Below are 14788 nucleotides of genomic sequence, written 5' to 3'. Positions count from 1 at the left end.
GAATTATTTTGAATATTTTTTTGCATTTTAATATAATAAAATCAATATATTTGCATAGTAAAAATAAATAAATCCATATAGAAGGATAAAAGAATATTTAAAATATTTCACCCAATTCCTTGTACTCACAGTCCCACTATTTAATTTCCCTTACAACTGTATTGTGTACTACAATAAAGTTTGTAATTCTCCACAAAATTCTAAAGTATATACCTGCAGCTCTACTTCTGGAGCTATAAACTTTGTTTAAATATTGGCTTCCTATGTAAAAGATGAAAATACCAGATTATTTAATCTTGTTCCTCCTCCTTCCAATCTTCTTATTTGTTATGAATTTAAAGCTTCCAGTTATTATTTCATTCCAGTTAAAAATAACATACTTAAACCTATATTTCTTCATCCATTAGACCATTAGCTCTTAGATTGTGTCTAATATCTCACTGCATAAAACGAGGAAAGAAATGCCCTCTACTCTTTATCCAACACTAGTCCTACTTACTGCTATTTTCAGCCCTAATATTATTTTCACATTCTTACATTTATAACATTTGAACTGTGCTTCATAACTATGACTGATACCCAAGCATTATTTATAGGAGAATAATAAAATAAAAAACTGAGTAAAATAAAATATTATAATTTTTCAACATTAGGTATTGCATATTTATTAGTTATCGATCCCTAGAGAAGGAAATGTAAGCTTATCTTTAAATACTTGCCACTCAAGGAATAGCACTTCAGGCTTCAAGGTCATTGAATTCTCTTTTTTACCTTTACTACATCAATTAATAAAATACATGATACAATTCTGTTTCCTTTGTAATTGCATCATGATTTTCTTGTATAGTGTATGGGGATAATATTTAAATATATAATCTTATATATTTTTAATTATGATTATTCAAGTTGTTCACTGATCTCTGTTTATTGAGCCTGAGTTCTCCAGAGGAAGGGAAGAACTCAGCTCAGAATAAAAGAGTTAGTGTTTTAATTTTTACTTCAAAGATAGGCTCTCAAGTTTATTGCAGGAAAAACAGTTGTGAGAATAAACCAAAAATCTTTGGTGTATTGAGAATAGAAACGATTTATTAATAAATAGGGGAGAAATGACAGCTCTAAAATAGGGCGTTTCACCTAAACATAGACTCAAGAAGATGCAGAATTTTTTACGCAACACAGTGGAAGACTCAGTCATGTCAAAAGAGCTCACAGACTGACGTATGCGTGGCACTGGGGATGGGAGTGTGACAAGGGTGGTAACCATATAACACATTCAGCAGCATATTGTAGAAAAGACCAAAGACCAAGTTTGACAAATTGCATCAGTAACGACAGAGGCTAACACCCGAAGAGCAAACAGGATGAGACATGGCAGTGAAGGCCATGAAGAATACATTGGCTATCAAGTGGATCTGAGTAATTAGTAAAACAAATAGACAAAACTATAAATTAATTAATATAGAAGATTTAAACATTACTATATCATGACTTGACTTATGACATTTAAAGAACAATGGACACAACAACTGCAGAATACTTTTTCTTTTAAGTGCATGCCCTGTTAGTTCAGACACTAGGCCATAAAGTATCAGTATATTTCAAAAATTAAAATATTACAAACTGTCTGAATAGCATTAAATGATAAATCAATACAAATAAGATATATTTAAAAAACTCCAAATATTTAGAAATTAAACAACACACTTCTAAATAATCTATAAATTAGAGAAGCCACATGGAAAAAGACAATATTTTGAACTGAATGATATGAAAATAAAAATACCAAAATTTGTGGCATGCAGCTGGTAATGTTTAATGGGAAACTAAATGCTCATATTAGAAAAGATGAAAGATTTATAAACAATTATTTAACGTTTTACTATAAGAATCTAGAAAAGAAAAAAAACTAAGCTTAAAAGAAGAAGGAAGGAATTCAAAGGAGCAATAATTAATGAAATACGAAACAAAACAGAAATAATATCCCAAATATATAATTGTTTCTGTGAAAACTTTAGTAAAATTAATAAATCTCCTCAAGACAGATCAGGATAAATAAAAGTTAAAAAAAATAAAAGATACTAAGAAAAGAAGATATTGTCGCTAAAACAAACATTAAAAAGATGATAGGGATTATTGTGAATAATTTTTTGCCAATAAATCTGAGACTTTAGATAAACTAATTAATAAATAACTTACAAGAAGTAATAGAAGATCTGAACAGCAATAGATTTATTTAAAACTTTGAATTTATAATAATTCATTTTCCCAGAAAGGAAAATTGAGGCCCTGATGTCTTCCTGGTTAAATTCTATCAAAGACATAAGAAAGAAAATAATTCAGGAAATATACAAAAATCTTTCTGCCTGATACATCTTTCTAGCAAGGTCAAAGAATAAAAAGAAAACATAAAAAATTAAGTATATTTCTATATTCAAGTATCATTGGAGAATGAATGTATTAAAAAATTACAAAAAGACAAAAATTCTTTGGAATAAATTTAGCAAAAGACATACAAAACCTCTAATGAAAACTATAAAATATTGCTAAAAGTAACTGAAGAAAATCTGCTAAGTTGAGGGATATATTATTTTCATAGTTTAGAAGATTCAATATTGCTAAAGTGTCGATAGATTCAACGAGATCTAATCAAAATCTCAGCTGGCTTTTGATACAAATTGACTATTCTAAACTTCTTGTAGAAATGCAAACCATTTCCAATACACAAAATAATATTTAAAAAGACAACCAAATTTATAGAACTCACTCTCTGATTTTAAAATTTATTATAAAACTACTATATCAAGACAAAGTGTAGACAAATAGGTAAAAGGGTAGACAAATAGATCAATAAGACAAAATAGAGTCCACAAAAAGATATATATATATATATGCACATATATATGATTAAATGATTTTAGATGAAAATGCCGGGGCAATTCCATTGGAAAATGAAAGTCTTTTCAAATACTTTTATTGGAACAACTTGATAATGTATGGAGAAAAAGAATCCCAACTTCTCCCTAACACTATGCACAACAATTAATTTACGATGAATATAAATCTAAATGTAAAAGCTAACTTTGTAATACTTCTAGAAGAAAATGTAAGACATATCTTCCCAACTTAGGGTGGGTAAAGATTTATCAGACAGTGCACAACAAGCTTTATCCTAAATATAAAACTGAATAATGGTAAATTACACATCTTTAACATTTAAAACTTCTCTGTACAACACAAGGTCGTTGTGATAATCAAATGCTATAAATTAATATAAACATGGAAATGGTTTAAAGGATGTAAACACTGAACAAATTTATTTGCTTTCGATGAACAGTCTATTTATACACTTGCATTTATAATTATTCAATCAACAAACGTTTATTAGTCCCTGTTATGTACAGGCAGTAAGCGAGGCTCTGAGAATAAAGAATTAAGCAGATCCCTGTCCTCGAAGAATTTTTATCTGGTAATTTACATTGACAATTGAATGTGAGAAGAGCTGTCCTGGGGGTAAATAGAGGATGTATAGTCATTAATTAAAGGTGACATACGTCTGTTTTAACTCAGGGAGTGACATCTAAATGGAGTCCTAATAGCTAAGCAGAAATTAACCAGGTGAAGGAATAAGGTGTGGTGTTTGGAAGGTGGGGAGTGGAGGGATGTTGAAGTATAGTAGAGACGTTCCAGGCAGAAAGAGCAAAACCACAGGCAAAGGTTCTGGGGAGAGAGAAAGAAGCAGCATATTACTGGGATCCAATGACCTTCAGGATGACTGAGAGCAGAACACAGGAGTGGTGTGCTGGTGGGTGAAGAGTAAGGGGAGAAAGAAAGCTGGATGCAAAAGCAGGAACTTGGGTTTTGTAAATTACATTTGGGGAATTAAATGATACATTAACAGTAGCAAATTTTAGAATAGGCTGTATTAAAAAAATGGGAAGGCTGAACAGTATTCCATTGTGGTATATATACACAATGGAATACTATTCGGCGGTAAGAAAAGATGAAATAGGACCATTTGTGACAACATGGATGGCTCTTGAGATTATAACGCTAAGCGAAATAAGTCAGACAGAACAAGCAGAGAACCATAGGATTTCACTGATATATGGTATATAAACCGAAAACAACAAAAGAACAAGACAAACAAATGAGAAACAAAAACTCATAGACACAGACAATAGTTTAGTGGTTACCAGAGGGTAAGGGGGGTGGTAGATGAGGGTAAAGGGGATCAAATATATGGTGATGGAGGGAGAACTGACTCTGGGTGGTGAACACACAATGGGATTTATAGATGATGTGGTACAGAATTGTACACCTGAAATCTACGTAACTTTACTAACAATTGTCACCCCAATAAACTTGAATTAAAAAAAAAAAACTGAGAAGACTAATTAGAAGCACATACAGTGGCTGGGAATCCTTGAGGTCCTGGGCCGTGCGGGGCACCTGGTATATGTGTGGCATTCAGTAACATGGCTGTGTGTTTGGTTCAGCAATGTTCAGAAACATAAGCTAAGGAGAAAGAAGTTGGACCATTCCTTCATATTAGTGGTGTTTTAAGTGAATGTGACAGAGAATAGGAAGGAAAGCTGAGGTTATTGGCAAGGGTGATGTATGTGAAAGACCGTGGTATGTAAGAATGAAACAAACACTGGAGGAGGCTGAGAGATGAGGAACAAGTGTAAGAGTCTGCAGGCCACCGATTCTGGTAAAGTCATAGGATTCAGTTAGTGAAAATCATTGATGAGGCACTAGGAAAGATAGGAGACTCTAGTTAGAGAATAGCAGGATTAAACATAAGATCTTAGATGTCGAGTAGTTCCTCAAGGTGGCAAGTTTCAGGAGGGATGACTGACGTGGGGTGAACAGGAAGTGCAGTTGAAACCAATGAGGTCAGGGTTTGCAGTGGCCATCAGACCGGACATGGACATGACTCATCCAAATGGCTTGAGCAGGATTGGAGAGGAAGAGCCACGTGTGGTGGGATCACTAGAAGTGAAGAAAGAAAGAGGAATGATTGATTGAGGCTATTACAGGGAGACAAAACACCTGTGTGAGGCCCTGGACCCGTGGAGGAAAACACCAAGGGTCAGGGTCGCCTGCTGCGACCTGGAGGACAGGCGGAGGAGGCCGGGGTGGGGCCGGAGAGAAGGAAGCGGCAGAGGTCTCGTAGTGTCATTTTATTATAAGGAACTTGTGAAGGCGTATTTATTTCCAGATATTTACAAACATATGGTCTAACCTTTGTGGATTTAAGTAGCAGGTGTATGACAACCGGGAAATAAAATGGCACTGTCATTAGATCTGCATTGAAAAAGCCATAGAACACATTAAATAGTAGTGATTACAGTTTCCAAAATTTGCTTCCAGTCTCCAGAAAGCTTCTAGAACTAGAAACTTGATGAGGAGATGACTTTCAACTGAATAAAGATGCTTGAAGCAGGAAAAAATAATAATAATAAAAGAGCTGCTAGTGGAGAGAGGCAGAGTTGGTCCATAATTAATATGAACATCAATCTTTTTGAAATGTCGGGATGAAAGCCTATTCTTGCTGAAATAATTTGATTCGCTGTCTCTTAAAATAGTACTGGAGGGAAGAGAAAGGGGCATTGGCAAGAAAGACGTTTGTCAAAACAACAGTACCTGGTTTCTTCCCGTATTTCCTTTGGTGTGCAAGGTCCTGGGTGGGGGGGGCGTCCTTTATGTTAGATGCCCTGCCCTGTGGCTTCTGGCCCCATCCCCTGTGAGAAGCAGTTACTGGTTTGAGTAGTAAGAGATACCCCAGAGAACGGGAAGTTCCTTGCTTTATACTGTAATCTATACTGTAAATGAAGTCCCAGTCCAGAAGTATTGGAGCCTGAAGTGTGGTCTTTCCTCATCACGTATCCTAGAAAATGCTGACAATGTTTTGTATAACACCAGCATGACCTATGACATAATAAAGCATTATAATTCCCTTTGATCGAGTGGCTTTTACGCGGCAGGCATGCACTGTAAACTTATCACTTCTTTCAGTCCTTACATCAGCCCTATGTGATAGATATAACCTCATTCTGGAGAGAGAAAAAGAGAGACTCAGAAAGGGTAAGAGTCAAATCGTATATTTCAGATGCAAGCTGCTGTCCCTGTGACTGACCCTCCCCCCCACCCCACGATCTTTCTACCATGTCACCCTGCCTTCTGAGCAAAAGTCTCTCCGCTCATGGCCTTTCCTTAAAAAAGACCTGGAAAGGGCATGACAGACTGTACCCTGTTGCTGCTCACAGCAAGTGCTTGTTCCCTGTTAGCAGCTCCATGGTGATCCAGGATCAGGCCAACACCCGGGGCGAGAACATCAGACCAACGCCTTTGTTTATGTAGGTCCGCGGAAGCCCGTCTCTATCAGAAAGAACCCCAGAGCACAGCACAGATTTCAGCCCTTTCCTGATGCTGGAAGGGGCTCAGTGCCTCAGAGACAGGCCGGGGATGACCGGGGATGCCCCCACTGCACGCATTCATCCATCCAACATGCATTTACTGAGCACTTCCTGTGGACTGCATAGTGTGATGGGCATTCAGAATAGATCAATCAATAAAGTGGCAATCCTGCTCTCAACGAGTCCACCGATCAGTGAGGGCAAAGCCATGAGGATAAATGACTACAAGGCAGCGAGGCAAGGGCAAAGCCAGCGTTAGGCGACCTCCGAGGAAGTGGGCAGAGGGAGAAAGGAAAGACGAGTGGTGCATCACTGTATTCTCCGTGGTCCTAGGGGCCACACTCAGTCTTACATTCCCCATTCACGCCTCCAGGCACATTCTGTGTTAGCTTATCCAAATAGAGGAGTCAGAGCCTGGACACTAATTCAGTTCTTCAGCCATAAATCAACCCAGGACCAAAGAAAACATACATAAAATTGGAGGACTCACTTTCCAAAAATCTTTTTGACAATGTGTATAATAAAAACGTGTCTCTATTAAAAAATGTGACTTTAAGACCAAAATATACTAGTTTGCTCATTGCTGGTTTCCAGACATCAGTCTTTTCTTTCCAGGTTTCTGAAGGTATTTTTATCTGAAGATACATTTTATCAATTAGAAGTGGTGCTCTCACTAGGGGCAACAGAAATCCTGGCAAACAAAACTAAGGTAGTCTGCCTTTTTTCATCATGAAAATAAAAAGTCTGGCGGCAAGCTGTGATTAATATTGGTTCTGAGGCTCAGCAAAGTCTCTGTAACCCTTTGTGCCTTTCCCTTCCAGTCTTTTAAGAGAGCTGATGTGTGTCCTACACGGAAGGAAAGGACTAGTAGAGGAAAAGGGGTCTGCACCAGCTGAGTCTGCCTTTCTTTTAAGGATCTTTCCTGGAAGCTCCACCCAAACACTTCCATTTACATCTTGGTGGGTGTCACATGTGGTCCATCTCCAAGGCCAAACACTACTGCTGTGTCACTATCCCATCTTTAAGGGAGGCTGCAAAATGTGTATCTATATCTACGGAGGGTGCCAAAAAAATGCATACACATTTTAAGACAGGAAAAAACTGTATTAAAATTGTAATACTCGATATATACCGATAACAAAAGATGAATACAAGTCATGTGTATACATTTTTTGGCACCCCCAGTATATCTATCTATCTATCCATAGTACATATAGATAGACAGATAGATAGATGATAGATAGATAGATATAGAGATATATTTTAACTGGTCACATTTTTGTTCCTCCTCTCACAGCATTCTGTTAGTAAGAAAGATGGGAAGAATGACTATTGAGGACACAAATATTAGTCTCAGCCACAATCATCAACATTTATTTTTAGAAAACAGTGCTGCTGTGGTGTTTCAGGAATGCTTTTATAAATCACTCTATATTAATAAATTTGAATGTCACAGTAAGAGGAACAAGTGAGTGTGTTCAGCTCCACTACCAGTAACAGAAATCGTTAGAGCTCTAAAAACAAAGAGCTGCAAAAAGGAAGTTAAGGTATTGCTGACTCATTTGTGCCAACTGACTCCATTTATAAGTTTGCATTTTTTTAATTCTAGCCATTGCATAACTTTATGTTAATATGTTTAAGTCCTGGGTCTTAAACTTATATGTGTCCTTCTTTTAAGAGAACTGCAAAGTGTCAAAAGGAACTGTCTTATATTTTTCTGCTTTGTATCTTGAGTCTTAGGGAGAGAGAAAATACAGCATGAAGCAAAACTGCAATCTGATTTGAAGTCGATATTCTTGGCCTACCAATTCCAGCTAGCAAAGCAATTTCCTGATTCAAAATAGTACACTTCTTAAAAGAGGAAGCTGATGTCTGTGTGTGTATGTATATATGTGTGTAGATACATATTTAATGTATGCATACTTATACATATGTGCATTTAACATCTCAAACACACACTTTCTTCTGAAATGGGGCTTACATGTTTTAGTTGTCTGCATTATTGGACAAAGTCACTCCTTGGGGAAAATCCTCCTTCCCATCAGAAGGAGACCTGTCACTATTTCATGTAGAAAAAAACTCAAAGTACTTCTTATTGCAAGGGATAAATTAGTTGACCCACTTAAATCAGTTGAAAATCATTGACTCAGTTCCTTGTCATTCTTTTAATGTCTCAGCAGTTCTAACACTTGAATTTGCTCATTTCAGAGTCACTACCATATTCTGGACAAATTAAAATATATTAGTAAACTAAATGGTCTTTTCAGTTGAATAACTATCTTATGTGATAAAACATTCAGTTACATCTATTACGAAGCAAGCCCTCTGCCGGACCCTAGCAATACTGATAGGACCTTATATATCTGTGTCCTCAGTGTTGTAAACAGTGGAGAGGTGATTATAACACCAGGTGATAAGTCCCATGATGGAAGCATGTGGTCTCAAAAATGTTTTTCTAAAACGTAAGTTGAGTAGAGAAGGCTGAGAGGAAATAGTTAGCCGTAACCAAACCCAATATCTTTATTTTACACTAGTGAATAAACACACAAATGTACTTTTATTTTTTATAAGAATGTGAAACTAATTTTTATAAGAATGTGAATTTACTCAAGTGGAGAGCAATGATTTTTCCTAAAATAACACCCTTTGGTGTGTGCTACTAGAATACTTATGTAATTTACTCTCACACTCTTTTTAAAAGGTTTTGTATTCTTATTAGTTATTGGGAAATTTTTTTTTTTTAAATGGTGTTTTGAAGAGATATCCTTAATAAATCAACACCATCTTCTGGTTTCAGAAAGCCGAGAGCTAAGAATCATTTTAATTTTAAATAAAACAATACAAGTTAAAATATTATATTTTTCTGACTTTGGAAGAGTAACCATACCCTTTATAAAGTTAATATACAGTGTGCGCGCGCGCGCACGTTTGTGTGTGGTAAGCACTTATGGGAAGGTTTTCGTTTTCTGTAAGCTTTTGCACAGACACCATCAACAAAACAAAAAGGCAACCAATCAAATGGGAGAGGATATTTGCAAACAATGCCTCCAATAAGGGGCTAATATCCAAAATCTATAAAGAACTTGTACAACTAAACAAACAAACAAAAAAACCCAAGCAATCCAATTAAAAAATGGGAGAGGACCTGAACAGACACTTCTCCCAAGAAGACATACAAATGACCAACAGATATATGAAAAAATGCTCAACTTCACTAGCTATTAGGGAAATGCAAATCAAATCCACAATGAGATACCACCTCACACTTGTTAGAACGGTTATTATCAACAAGACAAGTACTAAGAATTGTTGGAGAGGCTGTGGAGAAATAGAAGCCCTCATACACTGTTGGTGGGAATGTAAATTGGTACAACCACTATGGAAAAATTCCTCAAAAAATTAAAAATAGAACTACCATATGACCCAGTAATTCCTCTTCTGGGTATCTACCAAAAAAAATCTGAAACCATTTATCCGTAAAGATGTATGTACCCTGATGTTCATGGCAGCTTTATTTACTGTGGCCAAGACATGGAAACAACCAAAGTGACCTTCAGTAGATGACTAAATAAAGAAGTTGTGGTATACATATACAATGGAATACTATTCTGCCATAAGAAAAGATGAAATACTGTCATTGGGGACAATATGGATGGATCTTGAGATTATTATGCTAAATGAAATAAGTCAGACAGAAAAAGTCAAGAACCATATGACTTCACTCATATGTGGGATATAAAACTGAAAGCAACAAAGGAAAAAGACAAATAAAGAAACAGAAACTCATAGACACAGACAACAGTTTAGTGGTTACCAGAGGGTAAGGGGGTTGAGGGGTGGTAGAAGAGGGAAAGGAGGATCAAATATACGGTGATGGAAGGAGAATTGACTCTGGGTGGTGAACACGCAATGCAATACATAGATGATATATGATAGAAATGTATACTTCAAACCTATGTAATTTTACTAACCAACGTCACCTCAATAAATTTCACTAAAAAGGTGAAAAAACTATGGTCTAAATGAGATGCAAAAGCTATTGACTGTCTTCGCATCTTCTATCTAGAAAGAACTGGGAGGTCCTTCCTTTTACAGAGACCAAATTCTAGAAATATTTTGAAATGTCCTTGCAGATGCTTCAGACTTTTCTATTCAGCTATTAAGTTAGTTTTCTATTTAAAGGGAGGCAATATCTACAGTGGAAAAACACAGATTTTGGAGGTGGATAAGAGCAAGTTTGTGCTGGATGATTTGGACAGAGTGCTCATCTGTAAAAGGAGGTCTTAACATTTATTTCAGTATGGTATTGTGAGAGTTAAAATAGTTAATGTATGTGAAGTGCCCATGTCTGTAATAAGTGTCCTATAACTATCAGTATTATTATCTGGCCATTTCAAAACACTTCTCCTCACATTAATTTTAATTAATGTCAGCTGAGATATAGAAAAAGCAATTACTTTCAAGTATAAGGAAGAACCCATTGAAATAGGCCCCATTCTTACAATGGTATTTATTAATACATTTTAAAATGTGAAGTGATTTGTTTTCTTGCCCAGAATATATGTAACTCAGAAAATAATAAGTTCAATAGTTAGTCCTGCCACGATATTAGATGGATGATTTAGAACTAAATAAATTGGCCAAATATTTTCAAAATATTCAATTTGTTCCTTGAGAAGAGAAATGAAACATTTATAAAACCCTGTTTCCAATCAAGCTGTCTAAAGCATATTTTGCAGTCTGCTACATCCTTGCAGTAAAAAAGAGAAAATTAATTAATACACCTAATGAGAATAAAGCATGATCTAAATGAGGAAAATACAAATTACAATTAGCAGTTATAAAAGAATAGGTGAATAAATGAGAAAACAGATCCCATTCCTAAAAGAAAGTTAAATATCAAAAAGTTATCAATTTTCCATAGTTCAAAAACTCTAAGCCCAATAAAAAATACCAATAGTATTTTTCTTGCTAGTTATCTAAAAATTTATAAAATTCATCTACAGTACAAATCCTGAAGGAAACGAGAAAGAAATCTTTCTGAATTATATTTTAAAATATTATTAAGCTAAAATAATTATTATAGAACTAGTACGTAGATATGGATGGAGAAGGATAAATATTTCCTCCACGAAAGCTTTCTACGGAATTAAGGCAGTCCAACAAATCAGTGAGAAACAGAAAGATTTAACAAAATATTGTAGGTGAGTAACAATCGAAACTTAAATGGATGTACCTTCATGTGCTGATCTAAATTCTTAACAAATTAAAAAGTGAAAATTAGAAAAGAATTAAGGATATATCAGAAAATGTGACAAAATACAATACTAAGAAAAATTTCTTTAAAAAGAAAGAAAACAGCAATTTATAAATGTGACTTAAAATTTGAACTTGGTGCCAACTTCTGCTTCCCCAACCCATCCTTTGGGGATTGTGCTCTCTTTTTCACAATATTTCTCCTATACATGAAGATCTGACCTCTGTGTTTCTTATTTATAGTCCTCTATCCATCTCTTAATGGATTTTGGATGTTTTCAGAGAAAATCAGAAAAGGCAAAATAAGGAAATGATAACTCTTATGGGTAGGAAGCTTGTTCACCACAATTTTATAGAATCTAGCACAGTCCCTTGTACATTATAGGTGTTCAGTCATGTTTGTTGAACGAATGAACGAATGAATGAATGAATGAATGAAACCAAACCAGAACACCAGTGGCAAGTCACGAGAGCTTTGAAGAAATCAAGAATAATAGAATACTACAGCTGGAAAAAAACAAAGTCAGTGGGTTGAGACTTTCAATTTGCAGATGAAGAAACTGAAACCCAGAGGAGTTGAAATAAATGACTTGCTGTCGATCACACAGTTTAGGGCAGAAGGAAAATAAATAAAAATTAACATTTCCCTTTGATATTTTTTCTGTATCTACCAGAACACCCCAAACATAATTCACGTTGTGATTACAGAACAGGTCATTCAAAAAAGACACTTTCTCTTTACATTTTAAAAATTCATTTGGGGATTTCATAAACTTAAGCAGAGAAGAAAGCTGAGGTGAAAATGTTCTACCTACAGATCAGAAAGAATGTGGGCAATTTTTGAACTTTCTACCATTGTTAGTTTTCAATGTGAGGTCGGGAGGTAAAACTACTTTACCAAATATAAGGTTTGTTGTTAGCCCAGTAGGATCCTAACCTTCTACTAACCGAACATTTCTTATTAAAACACAAAAGTACTCAGGAGAGAAAACAGAACCCAACAGCATTAAATTTTACAAATAAGTCGGGGGAAGATTAGTATTTAAATAAAACTTACCAAAACGAATTCTTCAACAAGACGTGTAAAACATTATTATGCAATCAGCATTTACTTGTTCAGCAAGGACTTATCAATCATTTACCCTGTGAACACCCAACAATGAAGAATAGATCAGAAGTCACCTTTGCCCTCATGGAGTTTTCAGTTTAACGACTAAGGGTTAACAATGAGATTGAGATGGCACAATCTGCCACTCTGGGAACTGGGCCACTATAGAGAAAAACTGTGACCACCCACCTGAACTATTCGAGTGACCTGAAATTAACTGGAGAATTGAGATTTTTTTTAAAAGAAATATAAGTCAAAAATAATTTCTGAGAGAAATGATTTTCATGCGACTAGTCTCTGGAGTTTATTTCTCCATTTTTACCTAGAAAACTGCACTTTAACAACCACAAATCTGAACCAGTCTTCAACCTCTAGCTTCACATCCGTCCTCATTAAAATATACAAGAAGCAGCCTCCAATGACGTTTATTAAATGGAACCAATCTGAAAAAAATATGAGACCTTCAGGGGACATGAAGCAGAAAGCTTTAGGAATCTTTGAGGAATGGCAAGTACTTCAAAGCTTGCCAAATAAAGATCCAGGTGTGTATAGATACCCACCCCTTCAAAGACTTCAGATCAATTATCTCCCAGGGCTCCAGGATTTGGAATGTTAACACATTCTGTGTCACTCCTGGGTGGTGGTGAGGACAATGGCTTTTTAAAACTGACCCACTGAATAGGAAACTCGCCTGCACAAGAGACCTCATGGGAAACTCAGTTGCCCCTGTTATCTAGCTGCCCTAGTTTCCTCAGAAATAGAAATAACGCAGGGAAGAGAGCCAAACGTGGACACCACCTCCTGGTGTCACTTCATTAAGATGAGTCCTGGGGCCTGCCTGGAAATTCCCAGCCTGGCAGCATTTTTTTCCTTGAACTCTAGATTTTTCCTAAACTGATATGGAAGAAAGCAGGGCCATGTGGAACTGAGTTGCAAGGGGAAGCGGAATGCTGGCTCAGCCTGAGATGACAAGGTGGAAAAGGCCAGAAGCCAAGGTTGACACGGATAAAGCTGTTGCCAGAAAGCTAGAGACCAGGAAGAATTTAGGAAGGATGACCGTTCAGGGATCCAGAACCTGCTGTGCTGTGATGAGGGCTGCTAATGGTTTTTCAGGTTTATTGTACTCCAGGAGCCATGCTCTTGGCTTCGCGTTTCTTTCTCTTTAATGCCTCACAGCTCAGTGAGTTACCATATATTCTGTCCCCGACAATTTAGCCCAGACTGATGTGTGCAGACACTTGTACCATTCTTGACCCCTAGATGTGTTTCAACAGCATGGACCTCCATCTCTGTCATCTACTTAAATCTTAACAGAGTTGTTCTTTTCTTCATATTTAAATAAAATTACTTCTTCCTTTGCAAGTCCATCTTTTCTATTTATGAGTTCTCCAAAAGTATTAGTGAATTCCAAATGTCTCTCTTTTAAACAAGAGGAGACATATAACATTTACCCAAAGGGCACTTTTTACAAAAGGACTACTGTACACACCAGTGACTATAAAACTGAAAGTAACCTTGGAAAAAGGTCAAGGTCTGGGTTAACACTTCTCTCTTGCCCTGCTAGGTAATCATCAAAGATCTAGTACCTGGTCTCCATACTGCAGACAGTAAAGAAAACTCAGAGACAGGAACTGTGATGTCAGATGACAGATCTAAGATTCCTGCCCTGGTCACTTTGTTTTCACAGTTTCCATAGACATGTAGCATGTGGCCTTACTCATCAGTCAGTCCAGGCATGCCACAGCAATTGCTATCCTTGACTAAAGTCAAGGAAGATGTGGGAAGATCAGCTACAAACAAAGGTTGATACTGACTTTTAACCTTGCAACATCGGTTAGCATCATAGCAGGCACAGAGAGAGAAAAGGGAGCTAAAAACAAAGTATCAGCAAATAACATAAGAGGTTACAGGGGATAGTATACTTCCAGTTCTCTTGTCTCAGTTGGTTCTCTAGACTGAGTTTCGACCACTTTCCTGATTACAAAGGCCATCTCTTATTGGAACA

Source organism: Rhinolophus ferrumequinum, chromosome 13 (assembly GCF_004115265.2).
Source record: "Rhinolophus ferrumequinum isolate MPI-CBG mRhiFer1 chromosome 13, mRhiFer1_v1.p, whole genome shotgun sequence".
Taxonomy (NCBI): Eukaryota; Metazoa; Chordata; class Mammalia; order Chiroptera; family Rhinolophidae; genus Rhinolophus; species Rhinolophus ferrumequinum.
This window is presented reverse-complemented; position numbering follows the sequence as displayed.